The sequence below is a fragment of the Homarus americanus genome, unplaced genomic scaffold (assembly GCF_018991925.1).
Source record: "Homarus americanus isolate GMGI-L3 unplaced genomic scaffold, GMGI_Hamer_2.0 scaffold48226, whole genome shotgun sequence".
Taxonomy (NCBI): domain Eukaryota; kingdom Metazoa; phylum Arthropoda; class Malacostraca; order Decapoda; family Nephropidae; genus Homarus; species Homarus americanus.
Window position 1 is genome coordinate 152,203 of NW_024730579.1, and position 16,483 is coordinate 168,685.

Sequence of the window (16,483 nt, forward strand, 5' to 3'; positions counted from 1 at the left end):
TCACCACTGATCGGCTCTTTAGCAGCTTGGGCATTTTGAAGCCATGCGCACTTGATATTAGGAGATATTCTGAAGTCAATAGTAAATACTTTTTACTATACAAAAATGCCTGAATACAATACAGCATAAAAGAAAAAGTAAGGGAATTTTCTGGTGAAAAGGGGGGGTCCGGGCCCCTAGGACCCCCTGGATCCGCCCTTGTACTTATCCTCTTTGCCACTGGTCGGTTCTCTAGTCGGTCGACATTTCTCTGTTACACAGTGTTGGCAAGTACGGACATGTATAGCTTCTTGAAAGTACAGTACGTACCTGAACATGTACCAGTGTTGGACAAGAATAATCTTAAATGAGCTCACAAAACTCGGTGCGGTAAGAAATTCTCTGGCAGATTATTCGAAGTTCACAACTCTTATTCCAAATAAATTAACACTGCAGTTATATCTTCGTTAACCGTAGGCTGTGACCTCTAGTTGGCGGTCATCCGAATATTTACAGCTACCGATAAAAAATCTAGAAGTGTAGACATTCTTATTTTTTTTATGATTTCCTTATAATTCTCTGATAAGCTCTTCCCATTTATGCTGGAATTTATCTGTGACATTCTATTGATGTTTAAGAACAAATAGGGTTATAGAGGTTAGCGATTTTAGACAATAAAATTGTCAACTCTGCAGGGCCGGATTCAGGAGTGGGCAAAGTGGGCAGCTGCCCAGGGACCTCCACAATCTGGGGGCCTCCACATATCAGGGCTGGTCGACTTAAAACCACATGAATGACTCCAGTCATGTCTCACTTTTGTGTGTTTGTGTGTGTGTGTTGGGAATTTGTACACTATCAATAACTATACAGTTAATTAAACATTTCTCAATGTTCTACTTTCCTCGATATAACTGCATATGGCTTCAAAATTAACCAAAGAAGTGTTCAAATTTCAAAATTTTCCCGGGGGGCTTACAGCGCCCCCCCTAACTCCCAGATGTTTAGGCTCGCTTCACGCGCCACCCCACCCTCTTGGGTAGTTATAATGAGGGGGGCCTCCACAAAGACGCTGCCCCTGGGCTTCCACAGGTCTAAATCCGGCACTGCAACTCTGTTGTGAGGCGAAGCGCCGGGATGAACAAAAGGTCCCCAGTGAATAGAAAGTGGCTTATGTGAGTCCTATCTTCAAGAAAGGCGATCGTCACTCCACGAACAACTATAGACCGGTGAGCCTGACCAGCATAATATATAAAGTACTTGAGAGTATTACCAGAGATGCCGCGATGGAATATCTACTACGAAACAACCTTGTAAAGGATTGCCAACACGGTTTTATGCCAGGGCGCTCCTGCTTAACACAATTGCTCAAGGTATTGGATATTTGGACCCATCTTCTGGAACGGGGTGGTAATATCGACAATATTTACCTAGATTTTGCCAAGGCTTTCGACAGTGTACCACACGAAAGGCTGAAAATCAAACTGGAAGGGTACGGATTTCTGGGAGTGTCCTAGTGTGGATAGAAGACTTTCTACATGACCTCAAGCAGCGTGTGGTGATTAATGGCACGAAATCATCATCTGTACCTGTCACAAGCGGGGTACCACAGGGCAGTTTATTGGGCCCGCTGTTGTTTGTTTGTTTCATAAATGACATGCCTGGCGTTGTACACTCCATACAAATGTTTGCCGATGACGCCAAGTTATTTCGGGAAATCAACAACCAAGCGGACTGTGAAGAGCTGCAGAAGGACCTCTGTGGGTTCCAAGATTGTTCGAAGAAATGACTGCTGAGATTCAATGTCACGAAGTGTAAGAGGATGCACCTGGGGCGTATCAATGGTAAGGAGGCGTATCATATGTCCCAACGGGATGAAGAAACTGCACTATTTGAGACTGAATGTGAGAAGGACCTAGGTGTGTATGTTGACAATGAGCTGAAGTTCTCGGGCCATTGTGAGAAGAAGGTAAATCGGGCAAATAAATTATTAGTTTTTATAAGAAGGTCGTTCAGATATCTAGGCGGTCCGTCCCTCGTAACGATCTTCAGGAGTGAAGTACTTCCCATCTGGAGTACTGTCACTCCGTTTGGTCCCCGAGATATGCTAAGGACTGTCAGTTGGTTGAAAATGTTCAAAGGAGGGCCACCAGACTGGTGCCTGCCCTTCGGCACCTCAGCTACCCTGAGAGATTGGAGCGCCTGATCTTGCCTAGCTTATACTACAGACGGGCAAGGGGTGACCTAATTGAGTTGTATAAGCATCTCAAGGGGCACTACTCAGTCGAGTGTCCTTACTTGGAGCTGGCGGATTCTCGCCCCACAAGGGGTCACAGCTCAAGATTGAAGGAGTCGCAAGTCCAGAAAACTGTGAGGGCAAACTTTTTCGGAGTGAGAGTTGTGAACTCTTGGAACACTCTATCAGAAAGTGTTATGACGGCACCGAGTGTGAGCTCTTTCAAGACAAGACTTGACCAACACTGGAGCGGGTTCAGGTACATCCAGGAGCCGGTGCATGCCCAGTACTTGCCAACAGTGCGTAACAGAGACGTGACCGATCGCCCAAGCGGCTAACGAGCCGATCAGTGGTGAAGAGGATAAAAGTTAAAAATAAACTGTCAAAGCTAAAGGTCCATAAGAGTTCCGGTCCTGACATGGTGCCTCCCAGAGTGCTAAGAGAGTTGTGCAACGAGCTTGCCGAGCCCCTGATGATCCTGTTCTGTAAATGCCTGGATGAACAAAGGGTCCCCAGTGATTGGAAAATGGCTTATGTGAGTCCTATCTTCAAGAAGGGCGAGTGTCACTCCACGAACAACTATAGACCGGCGAGCCTGACCAGCATAGTATGTAAAGTACTTGAGAGTATTATCAGAGATGCCGCGATGGAATATCTACTACGAAACAACCTTGTAAAGGATTGCCAACACGGTTTTATGCCAGGGCGCTCCTGCTTAACACAATTGCTCAAGGTATTGGATATTTGGACCCATATTCTGGAACGGGGTGGTAATATCGACAATATTTACCTAGATTTTGCCATGGCTTTCGACAGTGTACCCCATGAAAGGCTGAAAATCAAACTGGAAGGGTATGGATTTCGGGGAAATGTCCTAGCGTAGATAGAAGACTTTCTACATGACCGCAAGCAGTGTGTGGTGATTAATGGCACGAAATCATCATCTGTACCTGTCACAAGCGGGGCACCACAGGGCAGTGTATTGAGTCCGCTGTCGTTTGTTTGTTTCATAAATGACATGCCTGGCGTTGTATACTCCTCCATACAAATGTTTGCCGATGACGCCAAGTTATTTCGGGAAATCAAGAACCAAGCGGACTGTTAAGAGCTGTCGAAGAATCTCTGTGAGCTCCAAGAATGGTCGAATAAATGGCTGCTGAGATTCAATGTCACGAAGTGTAAGAGGATGCACCTGGGGCGTACCAACGGTAAGGGGATGTATCATATGTCTCAACGGGATGAAGAAACTGCACTATTTGAGACAGAATGTAAGAAGGACCTAGATGTGTATGTTGACAATGAGCTGAAGTTCTCGGGCCATTGTAAGAAGAAGGTAAATCGGGCAAATAAATTATTAGTTTTTATAAGAAGGTCGTTCAGATATCTAGGCGGTCCGTCCCTCGTAACGATCTTCAAGAGTGAAGTGCTTCCCATCTGGAGTACTGTCACCCCGTCTGGTCTCCGAGATATGCTAGGGACTGTCAGTTGGTTGAAAATGTTCAACGGAGGGCCACCAGACTGGTGCCTGCACTTCGGCACCTCAACTACCTTGTGAGATTGGAGCGCCTGAACTTGCCTAGCTTATACTACAGACGGGCAAGGGGCAACCTAATTGAAGTATATATACATCTCAAGGGGCACTACTCAGTCGAGTGTCCTCACCTGGAGCTGGCGGACGCTCGCCCCACAAGGGGTCACAGCTCAAGATTGAAGAAGCAGCAGGTCCAGAAAACTGTGAGGGCAAACTTTTTCGGGGTGAGAGTTGTGAGTGTTGTGACGGCACCGAGTGTGAGCTCTTTCAAGACCAGACTTGACCAATGCTGGAGCAGGTTTAGGTACATCCAGGAGCCGGTGCATGCCCAGTACTTGCCAACAGAGCGTAACAGAGACGTGACCGATCGCCCACATATACGTACAAATACAACATACAAATATGACAAGATAATACAAATAAGACAATTCAGTAGGCTTCAAAGTTAATTAAACCTGAAAATTATTGTGATTAAGGCTATTTGCCTGAAAATACAGACAAAAATGAAATACAGTATAAGGATATGTATGAACATAATATTAGGCTTCTAGGATGGGTGAAACTTTCTTTTTTTCTCGATTTTCTGGCAATCTTTTTACTGGCAGTAGTCTGTCACCATGTTCACATTCCACCTTCCTTGACACCTCTTTTCCATTTCTTTAATGTCCTGGTGAAATCTTTCACCTTGCTCTTCACTTAAACTACCTAAATTTTCAGGAAAATACTCAAGATGGGTATATAAGAAATGCAATTTTACACTCATATTGCAACCCATGTTTTTAAAGTTAGTCAACATTCCTTCAACAATGTTTTGATAGACTAGAGCTTTTCTATTGCCTAAAAAACTATACACAACATTCGTGAAACTATTCCATGCTTCTTTCTCACACTGGTTCATCAAATTGGTGGTCCAACATTAACTTTCGGTCTTGAGGGCCCACGAAAATGCCAGCTTTGATTTTTTCATATTTGACTGGTGGAAATTCCCTGCATATATACCTGAAACAATCACTTTCCTTATCTAGGGCTCTTACAAATTGTTTCATTAACCCTAATTTAATATGCAGAGGAGGCAACAGCACTTTCTTAGGGTCAATCAATGGTTCATGTAGAATATTTTTTGAACCAGGCACAAGAGCCTGTGTAGGTGGCCAGTGTTTTTGTCCCAATGCTCACGTCTTGCTCTGCTGGCCCACTCGCACAAAAAACATGGCATTTTCGTGTATCCACTCTGTTGACCAAGCAGCAAAGCATTTCCTTTGAAATCTCCACAAACCAACCAACCAACCATGATCTTTATCATGAACTTTCTCTAAAAGTATCTGCAAATTTTCGTAAGTTTCCTTAAGATGAACAAAGTGAGCCACAGGAATTGATGAAAATACATTTCCATTATGAAGTAAAACACCTTTGCGACTTGTTTTTTAAAAATCAATGAACAATCTCCATTCATTAGCTGTATAGGTAATGCCAAAATAGTTAATTAAGGCAGACACATTATTACAATAAACCAAGGAGCTTTCCTCCGAAAAAATTGATCTAGTTCTTGTTCACGTTGCCTATACCATGAAAATATGTCCCTTTGCTCAATAACTTCTTTGATTTCAACCTAGATCCTAAAAGTTCAGCAGACTCCTTTGGTAAATTCAAATCCCTAACCAGATCGATAAGTTCACTCTGGGTAAACACTTCCGGTACATCACTAATATCTTCAGGTTGATAAACATCACTTCCGTTACCTGACGATGAATCACGGTCAGATTCTGATGACACGGACTGCAACACATCTGGCGGAATAGGGAAAGGAACCTCAGGGCCATGTTGCACTGGTCTCATGGCAGATGGAATCTAGGGATAAATGATTCCTTATTTACTTTTTTTTCATTATATCCCTCTATCTTCACGGAGCAAAAATAACAGTCATCACCATGATTTTTAGGTTCCCGCCATACCATAGGGACTCCAAATTGCATAATTTTTTTCTTACCATATTTCCACAGTCTTAAACCTTCAACACAAGTGCGACATACTTTATGTGGCGCCCATGGTTTATCTAAATCACCTATTTTCACTCCAAAGTAGGCAAAATATGCGTTTTTTACGGATGCGATTATTTCTTGTCGTTGCTTATACGCAACAAAGAACCCACATATGAGCAGAATACGTTTGAATTGTTCAAAGGTCCACGAGAAGACATATTTTCAACAGAAATAGTACCTTAATAGAGCAAAACAAGGAGATTTAACATTACATCCACGAGGAAAGGAAACAACTTTGTTAGGTAATGCAATAAAAGATTTTTCTCATGACTTGTAATAGGAGCCCTATACACAATACCAATTAGTATATTTTTTCTTTTCATAATGATTTCGCACCATACCGCTTTATCATACAAATGAGCATTCAAGAAATTTACATTGTCTACAAGAGAAATAAGACAATTCCTCTTATTATGTGTTAAAGGAATATCCTTCCTTCCTTAGGCTTTAGTAAGCCCCTTTATAATATTTATACTGAATATACTTGTCACACTTGCCAGATACTTCTGGTGTTATTGTACAGGGGTACCTAGTGACAGCACTAGGATCCCGCTTCCTCTATCAAGGATTAAACAATTGAAATTGAAATTGAATTGAGAATTCCTCACTAATATAACCACACCTCTACCAGGTTCATTCTGCACACCATCGAATTTACTATTTAACTTTCACCCCCAAAAATGGCGGACTTTTATGTTTGCCAGTAAATTAAATTTTGAAACCTAAATTAATTAATTGTATTATCAGAGTTTACTAGCCTATTATATCACTTATGCACTGGACTGGTATTTATTTATTTCCCTTTTTATCTATATTTTATAGTATTTTTGGCTTCACTGCATTTTCGCTTCCAACAACTCAATTAATTAATTTAATTATTATACATCCAAACGCATGGAAGTCGAATACAGTATAATGCTACTATCAGTCGCCACTCACCAGTTCTGCTCACCACGGAATCTCAGAGCGTTCTGCCGGGAGTGCCGTAGGATATGTTGGGCAAACACTTCATATCTACCTGGACTTCACTTTTAACTGCTACACCGGACAAAAAAAAAAACCTAGGACAACTCCCCTTCTCGTTAAAGTGCAAAGTAGGACAAAAGTCCCGATTTTTTATATAAATGTTTCTCAAGGGAATATATCATTCATACTGTTAATGCTTTATTTTTACATCTTTATGAGCAGGTTACTAATATAATTTTTTTTACATAATAGTGCAGAATAAACAATACTGAATACACAAGATAAATATTGCACAATGCTACAACATATAATAATACTTATTAGTTATTACATTGGATATACTGTATAAGAATATGGTGACAGTTTTAAAAGCATCATTTGTCTCAGGTCATGTAAGGTCAGATTAAGGTCACATTACCAACGCACGTTTGATTTAGCCTTTCCTTAAGTTTACCCTCCCTGGCACTACCTGGGATGGAAATTATGACCTGTGACAATATGTTCTCGTTTCGTTACTGGTCATTGACATCCTGGTCAGTAATTTCGGCACCAACACAACTCATGTCACTTGTCAAATCCGGTAGAAAACTGCGTGGCCTTGGATCCGCCACTATTATGATATACAGTAATTATTTGATATGATCTAAATACAATTATAAAAGGTGAAACACAACACCCAAAAATATCCCCTCCAGTGTGGATGTGGATTAGAGTGTAGGTAAAAAAGGTCACAGGTTATTTAAGTTTTAATTTTTTAGCATGTCGAAAAATCATTACTTTCGGGTAGTTTAGTTTTTAATGACCAAAGAAAGCATTCAAAGCTTAACCAAACTCAGCCCAACCGAGGCTAACTTAACCTTACCTGCACAACCTAACCCAACCTTATCTAAACAACCTAACCTCACCTCACCTAGTTTAAACTAACCTTACCTAAAGAACCTAACCAAAACTAACCTAACCCATCCTAACCTTACCTAAACAACGTAATCCAACCTTGGGTCACTGAACCTGACCACTAAGTGAACTCTAGAATGTTGAGCTTTATTTGTTTGCTGACGATGGCTTGATACAGTATGATTATCCTGTATGGTCACTATGTGTTCCTGTATAAGACTTATAAACTTATAATGCTAAGTGTTGATATGTTTTATCCAGTATAATATCTATAATGCTTTCTTTATTAAAATCTTATGATATAAATGTAATAATTTATATTTCCGAGGGAGTTTTTGTACTTCACTCCTCCTCCCCACAAATCCTCCACCAGGACATAATCTGAGGTGAATCCAGAAATAAGTAAACTATTATATCGGAGCCATAACGCCCTTCACCGCCTCACACGTACTGCCTACTGTCTGGCCCAAGTTCTTGATAAATATAACTAATAGTGAAGTATCTTAACCCTGTGTCGTAAACCTTGACACAAGTCTTGCATATCTGGGAGATTTAACGTTAAAATTGTATGATAATATCCAAGCAATGAAAAACAGTCAACCAACAATATATTACTCTTTACAACTAATTCACAAGTAATTAAAGCCACTTTGTTTTATTATGGCGTTAAGAAGCAAGCAAAAGATATGATGCTATAACATTTGTCAATTAAATTTCCTTGCAACCTGATTTTGTAGGTGACCTGGATGCTCTCAGATACCAGATATTATATTATTCATAAATCTACAGCAAAACTATACTAGTCACATACTGTAACATACGTTGTGATTCTTGCCACTCAAGAAACGGTTTACAGTACAAGTTGTACAATATTTCACATACTGTGTATAAATACTGTGCATATTGTCATGTTTCAAATTACACATAGTGAAGGTTCAACAAATGGCGACGGCAGACTATGGATATGGTGGTGGTGGATGTATTAATGCCGTGTATTAATGTGGTATCAAAGAGACGTACTCTTTGCAGAAGACTGCAAAGGGAAGGGTCAGGAGGAGGTTACTGACAAAAATAGCTATCATGGCGCACGCCGCTTGGGCAACAACTTCATAAATGGAACTGTTGATTTGACTTCCCGCCAGTGGCCAGACGACGCTTGTTGTCACTTGTACCTGAAAGTGGTATAAATACTTTAGTTATACTCACCGAATAATTTGCAAAATAATTTTTTAATGACTAACCGAAAATTTACATAGGTTTCACAATATCAAATTACAAAATATACGATTTGTAATGACACTGAAGTTCAGTGTGTATGTGAAGTTTTCCTCCAAGAGCCTCTCCCTTGCTCTTACCTGCTCTCCTCCCCGCCTAGGCACAGCGCACGGCTCTTGTCAGGGGCGGATCCAAGAATATCAGAGGGGGTCCAAGAAGTCGTGGGTGAGGCAACATGACGAGCAGAACAGCCCACCCAGATGTTTTTTTTGGGGGATGGCGCTGTAAGCCTCCCAGAATTTTTTTGTGAAATATGACCAATTTCATGCCCATTTTGAGGCCATCTGCACTTGATATTAAGAGATATTCTGAAGTCAGTAGTAATGACTTTCTACTATACAAAAATGCCTGAGTACAATACTGCATTAAAGAAAAAGTATTGGAATTTTCTGGTGAAGAAGGGGGCCTTTGGGCAAGGCGGCCGTAACGACCCAGGCGTTGACGGCCACTAAAGCAATCAAAGAAGGAAAAGGCATCAATGACGTCGGCTCATCCCACCTACTGTAAGTCGGATCCACCACATCCCCGGCGCCTATAGAATACAACCTAGCCATACCGATACACAAGTCTAACTGCAACAGTACTTGCATTCAAAAGACAAACTGTGTCAAGGCGGTCAGCGATATCTCACCCAATCATAGACCACCACAAGGAATGCAGCCTATGGCCTCACCTAATTGGACCCAAGGTTTAGATAAAAGGTATATTCACGCGCGAGGTCTAAAAATGTAAGAGATCAACTTATGAAAGAAAACTAGTCTAGCCACGCCCATGAAACGTGAACAAGGCGGCGACCTGTCCTGGTCATATTTAAGGTCGCACATGTAATTCATTGCTTAGCAGGGGCGGATTCTGGGGGGAGGGGGGCTCCTCAGAAAATTTCAATATTTTTTTCTTTAATGCAGTATTGTGCTCAGGCATTTTTTATAGTAAAAAGTAATTACTGTTGACCCCCAAAATATATCCTAATATCAAGTGCACATGGCCACAGAATGGCCGCAAAATGCCCATAATGGGGGTCAGATTAAAAAAAAAAAGAATTAAGTGGAGCTTATAGCGCCTCCCAAAAACCTGGCTGGGTGGGCTCGCTATACTCGTCATTTTCCCCACCACAACTTCTCGGACCCCCCAACCCTCCTTTTGATATTCCTGGATCCTCCTTTTTTTTCATTGGGCCATTGCTCTGACCAGATCAAACTCCCGCCTAATATTTGTATTAATTTGCTTGTGAACTATTGTTTCAAATGTGATAGTGAAATATGTGTGACTAGTGTGCGGGTGTTTATTTATTTTTTTATTATTATTGCAGCAGACAGGAGCTGGGACGAAAGTGGATTCGCCTCTGCAGGAGACAAGATTAATTAAATAGTGATAATAACCGGATATGCAGTATACTCATTTTGAACCAAGTGCCTCTGATAGAAATCTCAAGTAGAGTATGATCTACAGTACTTGGCCTACCGACACCCACAGAGAAAACTTAAACGATACAGTGTCAACACTCAACACTCCAACATCACAGGGTAAGCTTCGGTTACATCAATAATTATTATCATCAGTTTCACGTTTTCATCTTAATCCTGTAGAATACAGAAATAATGGTGGAAATTTGTATTACATAGGCGAATGATGCATTACTCGTGAGATTGATAATGTTGAGCTGAGATTTGTTGTGGTAGAGTGATTATTTGGTATTACGAGGTGTTGTGTGGTATAGGATGATATATGATGGTGCTGGTATACGATAATATTGGTAACATTTGACTGTATACAATATTTTTAATTCCCTTACAGGAGTCTGATAACATAACACCAAAGACGTGTCATGGCGCCAGAGGAAAAAAATAACCTTGTTGGTGTTTTCATTATAAATGTTTAAAATTCTGAAGATAAGTAAATAGACTTATCTCCCTTATTACCAAGAATGGTGGTCAAAGTGAAACGATCTCACATGGACGTAGTTATGATATACTGTATAATATAGCATGTGTGATTACCTGATTAGCTAATGGTGATTTTCTCATTTTTTCTCTCTCTCTCTCTCTCTCTACCTCTAACGGTAAAAAGATAAAAAGATGGCCTCCGCTCCATTCTTAACCACACCTTAGTCCCTCCCACTTTTCTCTCTGTAATAACTGACATAAAACCCATAAATCAATCCATGTTAGTAGTATTATTCTAACATTTATAGTTCTAATTTATCCCGGGAATTTAGTTAGTCGAAGACAAACTCATAACATTGATGTCTTAATGCACAATGCAGAAATGTTTAATCCAACGTACACCGAGTAAGATTAGACAGCCAGCAATGATCAATGTATGATTCACCGGAAAACTAAATGATTTTCCATAAACTTACAGTAAGAATCATAAGACGTAACAGGCCAGAGTGAGAACAACGAGTAACAGGATGTGACATCATCTCCGTCTCAATTATTAACGTTATAATATTTGTCATTCCCTAATAATACAACAATACTTAGTGATTAAAATAAAATAAAATAAATTATTTAACAGCGCTCTGAGACAGTAAATGACACCATCACTGTCACAGTTTGGTGCTCAAACCTATAAGACAACGAAAAAATTAATTAATTTTACTAAACAACGTGACATAATGTAATGATTATTGTAAGCATAAAATTAATTAAAGTGTTACAAGGTGTAACAAGTATAGAACCTCACCACATTTGTCAGGACGATGCTGAAGAAGACGTCGACGACGATGACGGCGGCCCAAGTGAGAGTCTCGGAGGTGACCAGCTTAGCCTTGCCACGGCTCTGTCAACACAATTTTATAGTACAGTATTGCCAACATAATTATGTTCATTACATTAGCTAGAAGTCTGTAAATGAGAGGATCAACGTGGCTGGGTAACAGTGTTTTATGTACTGTACACAGCAGCGTCACACTTAAAAGCTAGTATTATAATTTGTATCCAAATATAAAATAATTATCTATGCTGCTGGCAATTAGAGACGGCGTAACTAAAGAATGTCAAAAATTACTTGTATTCACATTTCGGTAACTGGGAATTTATCCCACAATATACTGCATGTACTGTATAACTCCTTCACATACTGTATTTTTTCAACAGTCAACGTTTTTTCTGTGATGGACCCGGGCTAGTGTACACCCACTAAAAAATTATTCGGCACCCGTGTCATATTGTATCACGCCGTAAGGGTACTGAATAATTTTTTAGTGGGTGTACAGTACAGTCTAAATTAGTAGTAGTAACAGGAGGTAGATTATTGGAAGTAAAATACAATATGACACGGGTGCCGAATAATTTTTAGTGGATGTACGTACTGTACTGTATAAGTGTCATCTCACGATTGTCTCTTTTATGTGATTTTTGTCATCTCGTTGACGTTATCATGTTATTACGGATCTTCAACAACTACGGTGTTTATGAGCTTAACAAGGTTAGTAATTACACTGATCCATTAACAACTAAAAATTATGAAAGGTAGAACTCGACAATGTCATCTCGCTTAGACGATTAGGTTAGGTTTGGTCAAATTACATTAAGTTTTGTTCAGTTACATTTGGGTTACATCGCGTAAAACAGACAATCGTCTAGTACATATAACGGTGTGCTCTCTGAAGGGCAATGTAATTGGTAAGTAACCTTTGGCCATGCTAAGCTTCCTTGGCTTAGTATGAACAAAAGACGTGTAAACGCATAATTTACTTTTTAAGTGAGATAGTTGAGAATCTCCTATCATTAAAGTTTTATGGGATCTTATGAAGATTAGGAACTCCCGCTTATTTCATTTGATGATTAAATACCCAAATGCTAATCTAACCAAACCTAACTCAACCTACTTTAATGTAACCCAACCTTATCTAAGCTATCAGGTGACGTAAGCGGGAATTCCTTCTCTTTATGAGATCCATTTTGTATTGTAAAGGTGGATGGAAAGACGTGAGAGGACAGGGGGCAACGTGGACGAGAAGCGCTAAAAATTATGGTGACTAACTATTTACCTGATGCAGGCTAACATGGCGTTATAGAGAAGTTCCATGTCCAAGACAAAGAAAATTGGCAGACCAAGTCCCGCATATAAGGCCTTGATCACTCTACCAGGGTCACCCCAGAGCAAAGCGAGGACCATCTCAACACATAGTGGCATTATCACCAGGCACTTGCCCAGTGAGGTTATGAAGATGCTGGTCAGGATGATCTTCACTGATAGACTGATCTTGTTGCTCGTCATCACACACCACACTGCCACCAAATTACCTGTAAGTTACATTACCCGTTAATGTTGAATTCTGTTATGCAGCCAACTGACAGTTTCTATATCTCCCCTCCCACAGTTAACTGATAGTTTCTATACCTCCCCTCCCATAGCTGCTATACCTCCCCTCCCACAGTCAACTGATAGCTGCTATACCTCCCCTCCCACAGTCAACTGATAGCTGCTATACCTCCCCTCCCACAGTCAACTGATAGCTGCTATACCTCCCCTCCCACAGTCAACTGATAGCTGCTATACCTCCCCTCCCACAGTCAACTGATAGCTGTCAACTGATAGCCCTCCCACAGTCAACTGATAGCTATACCTCCCTCCCACAGTCAACTGATAGCTGCTATACTCCTCCCACAGTCAACTGATAGCTGCTATACCTCCTCCCACAGTCAACTGATAGCTGCTATACTCCCTCCCACAGTCAACTGATAGCTGCTATACCTCCTCCCACAGTCAACTGATAGCTGCTATACCTCCCTCCCACAGTCAACTGATACTATACCTCCTCCCACAGTCAACTGATAGCTGCTATACCTCCTCCACAGTCAACTGATAGCTGCTATACCTCCCCCACAGTGATATGCTATCCCTCCCACAGTCAACTGATAGTTTCTATACCTCCCCTCCCACAGTTAACTGATAGTTTCTATACCTCCCCTCCCACAGTCAACTGATAGTTTCTATACCTCCCCTCCCACAGTTAACTGATAGTTTCTATACCTCCCCTCCCACAGTCAACTGATAGTTTCTATACCTCCCCTCCCACAGTCAACTGATAGTTTCTATACCTCCCCTCCCACAGTTAACTGATAGTTTCTATACCTCCCCTCCCACAGTCAACTGATAGTTTCTATACCTCCCCTCCCACAGTCAACTGATAGTTTCTATACCTCCCCTCCCACAGTTAACTGATAGTTTCTATACCTCCCCTCCCACAGTCAACTGCCTCCCCTCCCACAGTCAACTGATAGTTTCTATCCCACAGTCTCCCCTCCCACAGTCAACTGATAGTGATAGTTTCTATACCTCCCCTCCCACAGTCAACTGATAGTTTCTATACCTCCCCTCCCACAGTTAACTGATAGTTTCTATACCTCCCCTCCCACAGTCAACTGATAGTTTCTATACCTCCCCTCCCACAGTCAACTGATAGTTTCTATACCTCCCCTCCCACAGTTAACTGATAGTTTCTATACCTCCCCTCCCACAGTTAACTGATAGTTTCTATACCTACCCCCCCAACAGTCAACTGATAGCTTCCCATATTGCTGTTGACTGACTCAGCATGCATACTCACACATGGTGCCAAGGGTGAAGATCATGCAGCAGTGGACGACGGCGTATATCAGTCGTCGGTGTAGGTTGAAGATGCCCCCACCTGTCTGTGCTGAACTATCCACAGCTTCCCTCTTCACTGCAGCGCATTACTGTGTTGCAGGTCTCACACTGCACCAAGATTCACTTTTTTTATTCTTTGCGAATAACACTGGTGTTATCAGTCACAAACAAGGAGAAATAGAAACACTTCGCTTTCTTCTGCTTCACTCGGTCTCGGAAATTGACCGCAACGTAGATCCAACTGAGATACACCTGTACTTTTCAAAATTCTGTGCTAGAAACACGCACACAACTCTTCACGTCTTTGAGACTAACAAGACACTGGCATATTATACTTGGGGCGGGCGCTGTGATAAAGCGACCGGAAAGGCTCGTCCCACTTGGACAGTAGTGCGCTGTCTGTGAGGCGCAGTGACAAAGTCGAGAGAGGAAGGCAAGGATCAACCAAAAATGGCTGCTCAAATGATACGTCAGCTTATTATTTTTTTTAACAATTATTATTAAAATCAAAGTAAGACAGTTGATGAAAAGTTAGATAGAAAATATTCATCCACTTGTTAATATGAACTGTAATTTCAGTGTCAAATATAATGAAGCAGTGAAGTTTACTCGCAAATAAGCTGTTAAATTTAAATAAGGAGGACATGTATTATGGGGTCACTGAAGAAGAAGATACTTTGAAATAGTAACTTGGGTAATTAATTATTTTATGATAAAACGCTTTTAATAAATGGCTTTATCAAATTTTTCCAAAGCACTAATTATTCTCTTGTAGCATTCCTACTCTAAAACCCGGTTCACACTAGTCCGTTTTGACGGCCGTCTCTGACGTAGTACAACCATCGATGAAGTCATGAAAACGGTGGACCGTTCAGGCCAAGGAGATTTAATAATATTCTGAAACTACCGCCCGGCCGGCATCACCATTTTTTGTCAACTCAAAAATCCCAGACACTCTGTGCTGCTGCTCCCAAATTTTGCTCCATTATGCCATCCTGCTCGACATATGAGTTTACCCAGAGGGACAGGAGAGATTCTATAACATTCTAACGGTAAGTGACGAAGTTATAATTCAGTTATATCAAGCAGAAGTGCCAGCTTAGTATAGGCACTACCTTCATGTCATTTCCAGTTTCCCCAAAGTCTGACTGGTGCCTGCGCTACGGCTCCTCAGTTACCCAAAGAGATTAGAAAGTCTACAATTGCCTAGCTTATATATAGGTGGGCAACGGGTGACTTATTGAAGCTTATTTAAATCTCAGAGGGCATTACTCAGTCGAGTGTCATACCTGAAACTAGCGGATGCCCGCCCCACTAGGGGGTTTGGGGGGGGGGGCACAGCTCAAGGTTGAAGAAGCCGCAAGATCGGAAAAATGTGAGATCAAACTTTTGCAGAGTGTGATTTGTAAATTCTTAGAACAATCTGTCAGAGAATGTTGTGACGGCACCGAGTGAGCTCTTTCAAGGCCAGACTTGACTAACACTGGCGCAGGTACAGATACATTCTGGAGCCTGTATATGCTCAGTACTTGCCAACAGTGAGTAACAGAGACGTGACCGACCGCCCAAGCGGCTAACGAACCGATCAGTGGCGAAGAGGATAAAAGTAAAAGCATGAAAAAAATAACACCTATCTTCTAAATATCTCTTATGCTTCACTCTACTATAAAAATATTGTTAAATCTTTAACGATTTAACAAAAAAATAGAATCATCAATGTTTAGGGTAACTATTAATAAATTAGATAATTTCAATATATATTCATTTCATATACACTGTATATTCCCAATTGTAAACCTGTACGACAATTATATTGAATTATTATTATTATTACAGCACAGATTGTGAACCCTTTTACGACCAGACTTGACCAACTGTACAGTATACTGGCGCAAGTTCAGATACATTATGGAGCCAACAGTGCGTAACAGAGACGTGACCGACTGCCCAAGCGGCTAACAAGTCGAT

At 41.0% G+C, this 16,483-nt stretch overlaps 1 long non-coding RNA gene across 1 annotated transcript; it reads right to left on the reverse strand.

Moving 5' to 3' along the window:
• Positions 1-6,945: 6,945 nt before the first annotated feature.
• On the reverse strand, positions 6,946-14,943 carry LOC121867038. The gene is made up of 4 exons (XR_006089081.1): positions 14,475-14,943; positions 12,912-13,167; positions 11,603-11,698; positions 6,946-8,814 (listed from the first exon to the last, which is right to left on the reverse strand). It is a non-coding gene; the product is annotated as an uncharacterized LOC121867038 (long non-coding RNA).
• Positions 14,944-16,483: the final 1,540 nt, after the last annotated feature.